At 50.9% G+C, this 10692-nt stretch overlaps 1 long non-coding RNA gene and 1 other non-coding gene across 3 annotated transcripts; one reads left to right on the top strand and one right to left on the bottom strand.

Annotated features, from left to right (window-relative positions):
• Positions 1 to 1533: 1533 nt before the first annotated feature.
• On the bottom strand, positions 1534 to 3383 carry LOC123607713. Of its 2 annotated transcripts, XR_006716860.1 has the most exons (3): positions 3058 to 3383; positions 2348 to 2502; positions 1534 to 2122 (listed from the first exon to the last, which is right to left on the bottom strand). It is a non-coding gene; the product is annotated as an uncharacterized LOC123607713 (long non-coding RNA). The 2 variants fall into 2 exon arrangements; XR_006716859.1 differs by having other exon boundaries at positions 1534 to 2502.
• Positions 3384 to 9209: 5826 nt separating this feature from the next.
• TRNAC-GCA lies at positions 9210 to 9281 on the top strand. Its single transcript has one exon. It is a non-coding gene; the product is annotated as a tRNA-Cys (tRNA).
• Positions 9282 to 10692: the final 1411 nt, after the last annotated feature.

The following is a 10692-nucleotide window of genomic DNA, read 5'->3' as shown; positions in this document are numbered from 1 at the left end:
GGCCCCCCTGGGAGGCCCAGCTCACCTGCAGATGCCTCAGTGGCTGAACTGCCCAGCTAGGAATCCCTCCACCCCCACCCGTTTAAAACTGAGTCTCTCTCTTGCTTAAGGCGTTTGGGAAGACAACTGTGTGTTAAGGCCAGGGGCTCCCCTTCTGTTTGTTGCTGAAGTCAGGACCTAACAAGCCATTTGTTTAACAGAGGAGCTGGGCGAGGGAGATGATGACAAAGAAAATGCACCTGCTCCCTAATAAAATACCACTCTCCTCTTCCAGGCGACACTGCCTGTGGTCGTCACTGTTCCTTCTCGCCATTCCTGCCAGCCGCATGAATGAAACTCACGGCTTCTCTTTGTAAATAATACCCCGGTTCCCAATTAACTCGAGTGTAAGATAGGAAGGAGCCAACTACGGTCTATCAACCAGAGAAAGGGAAAGTTGAATTTTAATGATGAAATATACCAGTGAAAACTTCTATCACTTAAATAATGAATATCAGGATAACAAACTGTTTCCTTTTAGAATCAGAAGAGTCTATACCTTTTTAAGCACGGTATTCCATCAGTTCTTTATCTACAGGATACAGAAACACTATGGTGGTGCCCTCAAAGGATTGAAATTGATTGGATTTAACCTAAATTCAGCAGAAAGTTAAACAGGTTATGAAACCTGACTTTTGCCATTCTTCCACTGAGGGGATGATCCAAGAGCCACATGGCTCCATGATCGAATTTTCTGCAGGCAAATTATTGATGTAAATTCTAAAATCTAAGATAAAATGTTATGTATGTATTGTCCTTTTTTAAGTGTTTTTTTAAATTTTTTTTTTAATTTTTTTTTTCAACGTTTATTTATTTTTGGGACAGAGAGAGACAGAGCATGAACGGGGGAGGGGCAGAGAGAGAGGGAGACACAGAATCGGAAACAGGCTCCAGGCTCCGAGCCATCAGCCCAGAGCCCGACGCGGGGCTCGAACTCACGGACCGCGAGATCGTGACCTGGCTGAAGTCGGACGCTTAACCGACTGCGCCACCCAGGCGCCCCTTAAGTGTTTTTTTAAATGTTAATTTATATTTGAGAGAGAGAGAGCATGGGGGAAGGGCAGAGAGAGAATCCCAAGCAGGCTCCATGCTGTCAGCACAGAGCCTGACCCGGGGCTCGAACTCACAAACCATGAGATCATGATCTGAGCTGAAACCAAGAGTCAGATGCTTAACCAACGGAGCCACCCAGTTTGTGTTGCCTACTTGGCAACTTAATCGTCATCGTTGAAAGTCACATTAATTTTGTCCAAAAGTAAAAGGAGTACATTGATTTTGCATAGTTACCCTCTGCACAATTTAATAATGTATCCAACTAAAATTACTATTATTCCCTTCCCACTTTAAGGCAGTGGTTTCCTTAGCTTATCTTGAATTAACTGATTTACCAAGTCAAAGGTTTGTAATACATTTTGAAATAAGTTTGAAAAAAAAAATTAAACCTCAAACATTTCAGAGCACTGCTAAAAAAAACAAGTCAATATCCAGACCAAATTACACCAGTCTCCAGTATATTTAATTCAAACAGTAGACATATTGAGAGGAAATAGACACATTTTTCTTGCCCGAATCTGTGCCAGCTTTTTAGAGTCTTGGAACGGGCATAAACTGCATACAAACATGCTTGGGTGTTCATTTTACCAAAAAGATGAACTCACATTAGTATGTAATAAGCACATAATAGGATTTTAGAATTTAATTTAAAACCCTTTTCCCCCCAACTGAAAATAGCATTGTTATTTTTCCTGTGAAAGGAATTTTTGAGTTCCAAACAATAAAAGTTTATCTCAAAATTGAATGAGCCCTTTATTTCTTCAGAAGAAGGCATCAAGTCTCCTCAGTAAATGTAACAGAAGAAATCATTTTATTTACCACCCAGTATGAGGACTTCTAACCACCTCCACACCTGTGAAAGTAAACGGATTACTTGGAAGAAACTGAATCGGCAGAAACTAAATCTATAATATTTTAGAATGTCTTTCAGACTAAGGACACAAAATCTTCATCAAATATACAATGATCAGCCAAATGTTCTGGGCTTCATCTGTCAGTGTTTTCAGGCTTTTGTTTTTAGCCCAGGATCCTGTTCAAATAAAGCCATTTTCAGAAAGTAAACAAGTAAAATAACGGGGGGGGGGGGGGGGGGGGGGGGGGCAGGGTGCCAGGGAGGTACTAAGCCCACCTGATCAGCCCTCCCCTGGCCCTCGGGATGCCCTCCGGGTCTCTGACGACCCTTCTCACTTCACCTTTCCCAGTTCAATCCAAACTCTGTGTGTTTGATTTATCCAGAGACCCATTCCATGCTTACTTCATTCTCTGATAGGACACACGGTTTCTTATTTCTTCCTTTCGGGCTATAAACATTTCCATTCTCTATAACCACTACAATACTGGGCAGATGTTCTCATCAGACAGTGGCGAGTCCCAGTGAAATCTAGCAGAGGTGACGCTCTCCAAGAATCCCTGGAAGGCAGGGGGAAATAGCAGCACAGATGTCCCAGAAAAGCCCCGTCAGAAGCTACAAGGATCCCCAAAGAAATTTTTACAGCAAATGCGTACACGGTGAAGGCAAGGGAAGATCCAGATGCCCGTTACGCCTGCAGGACACTGGGCCACACACAACGCCGCTCCCAGCTTCCCTGGGCTCTGTGTGCAGGGCTGGCACTGAGGGCGCGGGGGGGGGGGGGGGGGGGGGGGGGGGCGGGGACAGTTGTCCTCAGTCTTCCCAGGGGCAGGTTGTTTGCTCCCGCATCTGGCCCCCCGGGGCTGACCCACGCGAGGGGCGCGGTAAATGTGAAAATGATTGGGTGAGTGGGCCACAGGTGACCCTGTGCAGGAAGAGACACAGGTGACACCCCCAAATCTCTGCCCCGTTGGTGGGGCTGCCGACGATTTTCTCCAGTCAAGCTAATCCAAATTCTTTAAAAGATATCATTAAAAATCGCATTTTATCTTTCCCTCCGATATTTCAGCCCCAATATTAGGTAGAGCCCCCGAGTCACTGCCAAATCCTCTTACCACGGTCGCAGGGTACCTAGGGGCGACGGCAGGAATCCTCTGGGCTGCCCTGCCTTTGAAAGAGGGTCACCCAGCCGCCTCCTGAGTCCAAGGGTCCGCGGGCAGCAGAGCTGCACCGGGGGGAGATGGAGCCGTTGGGATTCCCCCGGCACCCGGGGCCCCTCCCACCCTTCCCCCGCCGGCTGCGCGCTGTCACCGTCGTCCGTTTGCACAGGCCGGCGGCGACGCCGAGGCTCCCCGGCTTCCAGCGGCCCGGCTCCGCGTCCTCCTGCTCTCCGCTCCGCCTAGGACCCGGCGGCGGCGGCGGCGGCGGCGGCCCCGGGACGCGTCCCCCGCGCCGTGCAGCCCCGGGCCCCCCCGCCCCCGAGGACCGCCCCGCCGCGGCCCCCGCTCCCTCCCTTCCCGCCCGAGCCCTCCGCGACCCCGCGGCAGCCCGGGCCCCGGGCGCGCCCCTGGGAAACGGAGACAGGCGCTGAAAGCCGTGCGGCGGAGCTGATGGAGCCAGGGCCGGAGGGGAGCCACTCTGCAGCGTTTCCTTTCAAAACTTTACTTCTCTGGACTTGTTTTAAATGAGTGCGCGTGCGTTTTGTAAATTTAATCCCTAATGACTTGAACCGAGCCGCCGCCCGCCCGGCCGCGGAAGGCGTCCGGCGCCCCCAGGCCGGCCGCGGCCCTCGGCCTCGCCGCCCGCTCCCCCGCCACGTGGGGCGGCCGCCGCCGTGCTGCCCCCTGCCGGCCGGAGCCCGGAGGCCGCCGCGCGCACCTGGCCGCCCGCGGCCGCTCTAGGAACGCCGGCCTCTCGGTGGTGGCGCGGGCGGCCGCCGCGCGCCTACCGGGGGGCCGTCCCCGGGGTCCCGGGTGCGTGGGGGGAGGGGGGGCTCTCCCTCCGAGGCCGCCCCGCCCGGGACCAGCCCTTCCTGGTGTTCTCGTTGCTTCGCGCGCCCCGCCTGCCCGGCCCCGTTCCCGAGCTTCGCGGGGCCCGTGCTTTGTGCAGATCCGGGTGCGAACACAAAGGGCAGGCCCCGGGTTCGCCGCGCGGTGGAGCGCGGGGACGGGCGCCACCCCGGAGGCCAGCCGCCGCCGCCGCCGCCGGGGAGAGCGGGGAGCGAATCCTGGGCGCCCGGGACCCCGGGAGCTGCGGGCCGCACCAGCCCTTTCGCGGGCAGCGTTGCCTTTTGGCCACTCGCCTCAAGCTCCAGTCGGTTAAGCTGGAGGCCGATGGATCTGCACCACGCGGAGGTGGACCTTGAGAAGCACCGTGACGAGCGGCTGGACTTTCTGTCTGTTCTTTATACATTTTCAAATATTTGGTTATTTCCAAGAGGTGGATTTGCCCTGTCAAAGGGTATGGACTTTTTTTTTTTTTTTTTTTTTAAGGCTTTTGATGCATCTTGTCAAACCTTTTCCCAGAATGTCCACCTCGTTTGTTATCTGCAGGAAGTAGATAGGGTACCTGCGGGCCCGGCTCAGACGGGGAAGGTCGGCTCTTGCCAGGGAGGGGAGGGAGGTTAACAATCACCTGGCATTTGAGGAACTACCAACGGTGTGTGGTTCCGTGTGACCAGGCAAGGCACTGGAGCCGGGACTGGGTCATATTGTGGGGCCCCACCCTCGATGGACTGAATGCTTTTGAGACATTGAGCCGCCAGAGGGATCCTCTGAAAATGCAGATTTGATCACTGCCTTCTTTTGTGGGTCACCCTAGGAGCAGCGGTTCCCCCATGGCTCTTAGGGTAAAAATCCAGAATCCCATCAGGGCCCACTAGGCTCCGCCCAGCTCTCCAGCCCGAACTGAGGCCACGTATCCGTTTGCTAAGGCTTCCACAGCAAAGTTCCACAAACCGGTGGCTTTGCCCAACAGAAACCGAGGGGGAAATCTGTTCCTCGCTTCTAGGTCCTGGCGGTTGCCAGAAATCCTTGGCATGCCTTGGCTTAGAAACACATCACTCCAATGTCTGCCTCTGTCGTTACATGGCATTTTCCGTGCATGTGTGTGTCTTCACATGGTGTTCTCCTCATGTGTCTCTCCTTTTATAAAGACAACAGTCCTGGGGCACCTGGGTGGCTCAGTCCGTTACACGTCGGACTCTGGTTCGGGTCACGATCTCACGGTTTGTGAGTTCGACCCCAGCATCCAGCTCTCTACTGTTAACGCAGAGCCCGCTTGGGACCCTCTTTCTCTGTTCCCCCACTTTCTCTGCTCTTCTCCTGCTCATGCAGACTCTCTCTCTCGAAAATAAACATAAACAAAAAAAAAAAATACAGACAAGAGTCCAATTAGATTAAAGACCCACCCTAATCCGGTATGACCTCATCTTAGTTTAACTAATTAAATCTGCAATGACCGTATTTCTTTTTTTTTTTAATGTTTATTTATTTTTGAGACAGAGAGAGACAGAGCATGAACAGGGGAGGGTCAGAGAGAGAGGGAGACACAGAATCTGAAGCAGGCTCCAGGCTGTGAGCTGTCAGCACAGAGCCCGACGCGCGGCTCGAACTCACGGACCGTGAGATTGTGATCTGAGCCGAAGTCGGACACTCAACCAACTGAGCCACCCAGGTGCCCCTGCAATGACCGTATTTCTGAATAATGCAACATGCTGAGGTTCCTGGATGAACATGAATTTGGGGCGACGCTATTCAACCCACAAAAAGCTGTCTCAGGCACCCTGGCCTTCACTCACTCTTCTGGCTCCGGCCTCCACCTGAACTGCACAGTCCTCCTGGACGGCTCATCCCCGCCTAACTTCCCTTTTTCCTGCAAGGTGTTACGGAAATGTCACTGCCTCAGAGAAACCTTCTGGAGCCCCACAGACTAGGGCCATCCCGCCCCACGTGGGTCCATGGCAGTCGTCACGATTACCGCCGAAGACGTCCCTGATCACATGTGTGTGTCCTCCATTAGAAAGTTGTCTCCTGGGGCGCCTGGGTGGCTCAGTCAGTTGAGCGTCCAACTTCAGCTCAGGTCATGACCTCACGGCTCGTGGGTTCGAACCCCGTATCAGGTTCTGTGTTGACAACTCAGAGCCTGGAGCCTGCTTCGGATTCTGTGTCTCCCTCTCTCTCTCTCTGCCCTCCCCCTGCCTTGTGCTCTCTCTCTCTCTCAAAAATAAGCATTTTTTAAAAAATGTCTTTAAAAAAGAAAGTTGTTTCCATGAGGACAGGGACCAGGTGGGCTGAATGAACAATAACAAACCTAAATTTGTAGCCAAAGGGACTGACAGACTGACACGGGAAGCCCATTGCAATCGTGCCAGAGACGACAGGTCCCACGTTGAGACCACCTGGGGGAGCCCATTAGGAAGTTCTGAGTGGCCCCGTCCCTGGGAGGAGACAATCTGTATTCAGTCCAGGCTCCATCCTTCCCTTGGTGGCACATGAAATAACGCCCACCATCTGACTCTCCCCCACCTCGCTGACCTCTACTTGAACCCCTGTCCTGCTCTGTCCCTTTGCCGCAGCCACACTGGCACTGTTCACACCCCTCCATCCTGCCAAGCTAGTTTCTGCCTTCACGCCTTGGCAGTCACCGTACCACAGCCTGGAATGCTCTGCATCCGCATTTTACCCGCTGGCTGATCATTCAGACTTCCACTCAAACGGTCACTTCCCTGACCCCTCCCTCCCACCCCCCACCATCTTCCATCACATCACCCTGCTTTGTGTTCCTCTTGTAACGTCAGTATCTGCAACGATCTGGCTCCTTTATTTGTTTTCTTGTCTGTTCCCCCCACACCTCTAGGAAATTACAGGGGCCCGCAGGGCAGAGACCTTGTTACTTTACCTGTTCACTGCTGAACCCTCAGTGCTAGACTAGAAGCTGGAACGGAGTGGATACTTACTAAGTATTCATTAAATGAATGAAAGTAAACCCTCTGGTTTTGTGTTTCTTCATCTGCAAAATGGGGGCAATCCTAGCTGCTTCACGGGAGATGGTAAGTGTACCTACCTCAAAGAGTCCTTGGGAGGATTAAATGAGAAGAGGTACGTGAGTGCCTCCAACGTAGCCAACACGCAACATATCGGCACCATTGTTAGTATTTTAGATTGGCACACATCCTAAAACGGATGGGGGCAAGACGGCAGATGAGGCGGTAACTCATTCCACCCTCCTGCGATTCCACCTTCCTGTTCTTCCAGTTACCCACCGCTCCCCACAGAAGGACGGGAGAAGTGTGGTATGGTGGGAACAGCCATGGACTTGGACCAGAAGGTCTTGAAACTGAGTCTTTTGGCAACTTTCTGAAGCTGTGTCATCTTCAGGATGGAAATAACGATTCCTACGAAAGCTGAAATGAGCTATATGTGAACTATAAGGCAGACTTCCCAAATTAGCATTCCACTGATTCTTTTGATCTTAAAGCAATTACTTATTAGTTCTGGCACTCAGAGACGGTGTTGCTTGCAGTTACTAGAAGGGAATAGTCTTAAGTTTGTAATGTTTCTTGGTTTTTCTGATTTTGAAAGCAACACATTTTATTGCAGAAAAATATTTTTTCTAATTTGATGGATGAAAAATATTATAATGCTGTTTTAATTTGTATTTCTTTGCTTTTACTAAGATGTATTCTGATTTACTGAGATTGAACACATCCTTGATGGCCTTTTCATTATATGTGGGCTCTTTACATGTGAAGGATATTAATTTGTAATATGTTGCCTATCGTAAATGATGAGAATATTTTCCCAACTTGCTATTAACCTTTTGATTTTGTTCATATGCCTAACCTTTGAATGCTTACATCGCCAAATCTATCGGTATTTTCTGTTGGGACTTATCCAGTGAAATGCTTTCCTTGCTGTTCAGAAATCAGTTTGATATTCATAGTATAAATATCCATTTATACCCTTGTACTTTCATTTATTTATACATAATGCCTAATCGACTTGGACTTTATTTTGTTATACAAAGAGAAGTTTAGTTGCTACTTTAATTATTTTTCCCAAATGGCCAACTGAATTCTCCTAGTATAATTTACACAAATGACCTTTCCTTTCCCCTATGCGTTTATGACTGCCGTAGCCATCACGCAAGTAAAACACTGTGGCGAAGCGTGTGGGCAAGCCAGACTGCTTAAGTTTGCAACCCTACTTACTAGTCATTTCACGTTGGGCTATTTATGTAACATCTGGGTGCCTCGGTTTCCTCATCTGTAAAATGGGGATAAGAATCATAGGCCCCGTCTGACTTCAGCCAGGTCACGATCTCGCGGTCCGTGAGTTCGAGCCCCGCGTCGGGCTCTGTGCTGGCAGCTCAGAGCCTGGAGCCTGCTTCCGATTCTGTGTCTCCCTCTCTCTGACCCTCCCCCGTTAATGCTCTATCTCTCTCTGTCCCAAAAATAAAGAAACGTTGAAAAAAAAATTTTTTTTTAAAAAGAATCATAGGCCCTAACCTTACGGGGCTGTCGTGAACATAATGGCTGCTCGGTAAACATCTGCGGTTATTTTGTGACATTTGTGTCTATACCACGTGGATTCCCAGGTCCGGGTTTCAGGTGTTTCTGTCCTCAGGCTGTTTTCAGTGGTGTGTTTCAGTAGCTGTTCCAGTATTTACCAGGACAAGTCCTCCCGTGGTGCACCTGTTACTTTCACAGTTCTCGTAGCTTCCAACCTGTTCCCGTTGTATTTACTGGGCCTGGTCTGCCATTTCCATACAGCCCAGGGAAGGTGTTAGCTTGGGGAAGGCAATGCCTGATTTGGTAAGGGGCCCACGAGGTCTCGGTGACTAGGAGAGGAGAGTGGTGCGCAGGGCCGTGAGTGACATCAGAGAGCAGTGGGAAGAGGAGGGACAGGCGGCGAAGAGGGGAGAAGCAGGGCAAAGGGGAGAAAGGGCGGAAAGGGGCAGACGAGAGAAGCTGCTAGGCGAAAACCCAGGTGACCCGCGCTCTCAGACCCGGCGCTGGGCGTGGCGAGGGGCTCCGGGAGGCCTGGGTTGCGGGGTCTAGGTGAGGAGAGGGTCCCGAACCTCTGCTGCCTCCGGCTGTGGCGCAAGATCAGGGGAGCCACCTAACTCGGGCAAGAGAGCGAGCGGGAGTTCGGGGAAGAAAGGCCAGTTTGGCGCGAAGCGGCAGGCGCGGAGGGCGCCGAGGCCGGCGGGGCCGGGTGTGGCTGCGTGCGCAGAAGAGCGTGCGTGAGACGCAGCACGCAGGCCCGGGGGTATAGCTCAGGGGTAGAGCATTTGACTGCAGATCAAGAGGTCCCCGGTTCAAATCCGGGTGCCCCCTGTGTGAGCCGTGTGTTTTATCCCGCGTCCTGGCTGCAACGTGGAGCTGAAAGCAACCACCGGCGTCCTTTCTTGCCCAGCTCCCAGAGCCCCGGACCAGAGAGAAGCACGGAGCCAATGCTTTGGGGGAGGGGGCCGGGCTCTGGGGTCACAGGCAACGCCCGCCAGCGAGGTCGGCCTTGCGGAGGCCAAGGTCTACCCCAGCCCGGAAGTAGAACGCAAACTATGTTTCTAAGTTTATGTTTTCTAGTAGGCACTTTAAATAAAGCAAAAAAGGGCCCGATGGGGTGAAGGGGGTCACAAGGAAGTCCCAGGGTCGCCAGGTGGTTGTAGATAACTGTACTGTGTTGTATATTTAGGAGTTGCTAAGAGAGTAGATCTTAAAAGTTGCCATCACGAGGAAAATATATATATAACTGATGGATGTGAACTAGACTTACGAGGGTGGTCATTTCTCAATTCCAACATATAATGTGGTGTGTCAATTATATCTCAACAAAAGTGAGAACTTTTTAAAAATATAAAGTAAAAATCAGCGACACTAAGTGCCATATGTTTAATGCAATATATCCAAAACGTTATCATTTCAACATGTAATCAATATAAAAACGTATAGGGGTGCCTGGGTGGCTCCCCACAGTGCGGTGGGCTGCTCCCCCAATTACAGACAGAGACCCCGGTAGTAGGCAGGCGGCTCTGGGAAGGTGTAGGAAACCCACGGATTTCCAGGTCCCTGGACAACTACCTTCAATTTTCTCTGCAGACCCTCGTACATTTAATGAAAATGCTTTAATAAGGGTGCTAAGGCAACTGGGAAGCTCGGGGCAAAATACGCTAATTAGAGTATTCTTGGTGCTAATTGTGTGTGTGTGTGTGTGTGTGTGTGTGTGTGTGTATTGCCATATGTAAATATTTTAGTCACAAAATTTTCATAGGGCCTGTCTTTTTGCGTCCATTCAAAGTACGTTTCTTCCACACAGCATTTAGAAGACAGATATTGCCACAAAATATTTAGAAGACAAAGCTCTTCAGATGAGTGTGAGGTAGGGGTCTGAGTAAAGTGGGGGTTAATGCTCGTTTTGTCATTTACTCTGTCAGGTGGGGCAAGTTGCCTTGATCTCCTGTGTCATCGTCCTCCACGACGAGGATGCTGATGGTGGTGGGGGCGACAGCACAGGCACAAACGGTTTTTAAATGGTATAGACCTATCTAGATCCCTATCTACCTCTCTGTATATAAAGCTCTTAGAATAGTTTATCTGGCACACTAGGAATGTTCAGTAAACATTAGGTCCAGTTCCACAGAGGTCTTGGGTGTGGTACCCAAGTGAAAAGTCCTGAGCAAGGTGGGTTGTTCTAGCAGGGAGTATGGCTCAGGGGCAAGTTGCCTGACTGCAGATTATAAGGTCCCCG

This window comes from Leopardus geoffroyi, chromosome A2, assembly GCF_018350155.1.
Source record: "Leopardus geoffroyi isolate Oge1 chromosome A2, O.geoffroyi_Oge1_pat1.0, whole genome shotgun sequence".
NCBI lineage: Eukaryota > Metazoa > Chordata > Mammalia > Carnivora > Felidae > Leopardus > Leopardus geoffroyi.
The sequence above is the reverse complement of the archived record's forward strand: the minus strand, read 5'-3'. Positions and strand labels throughout refer to the sequence as shown.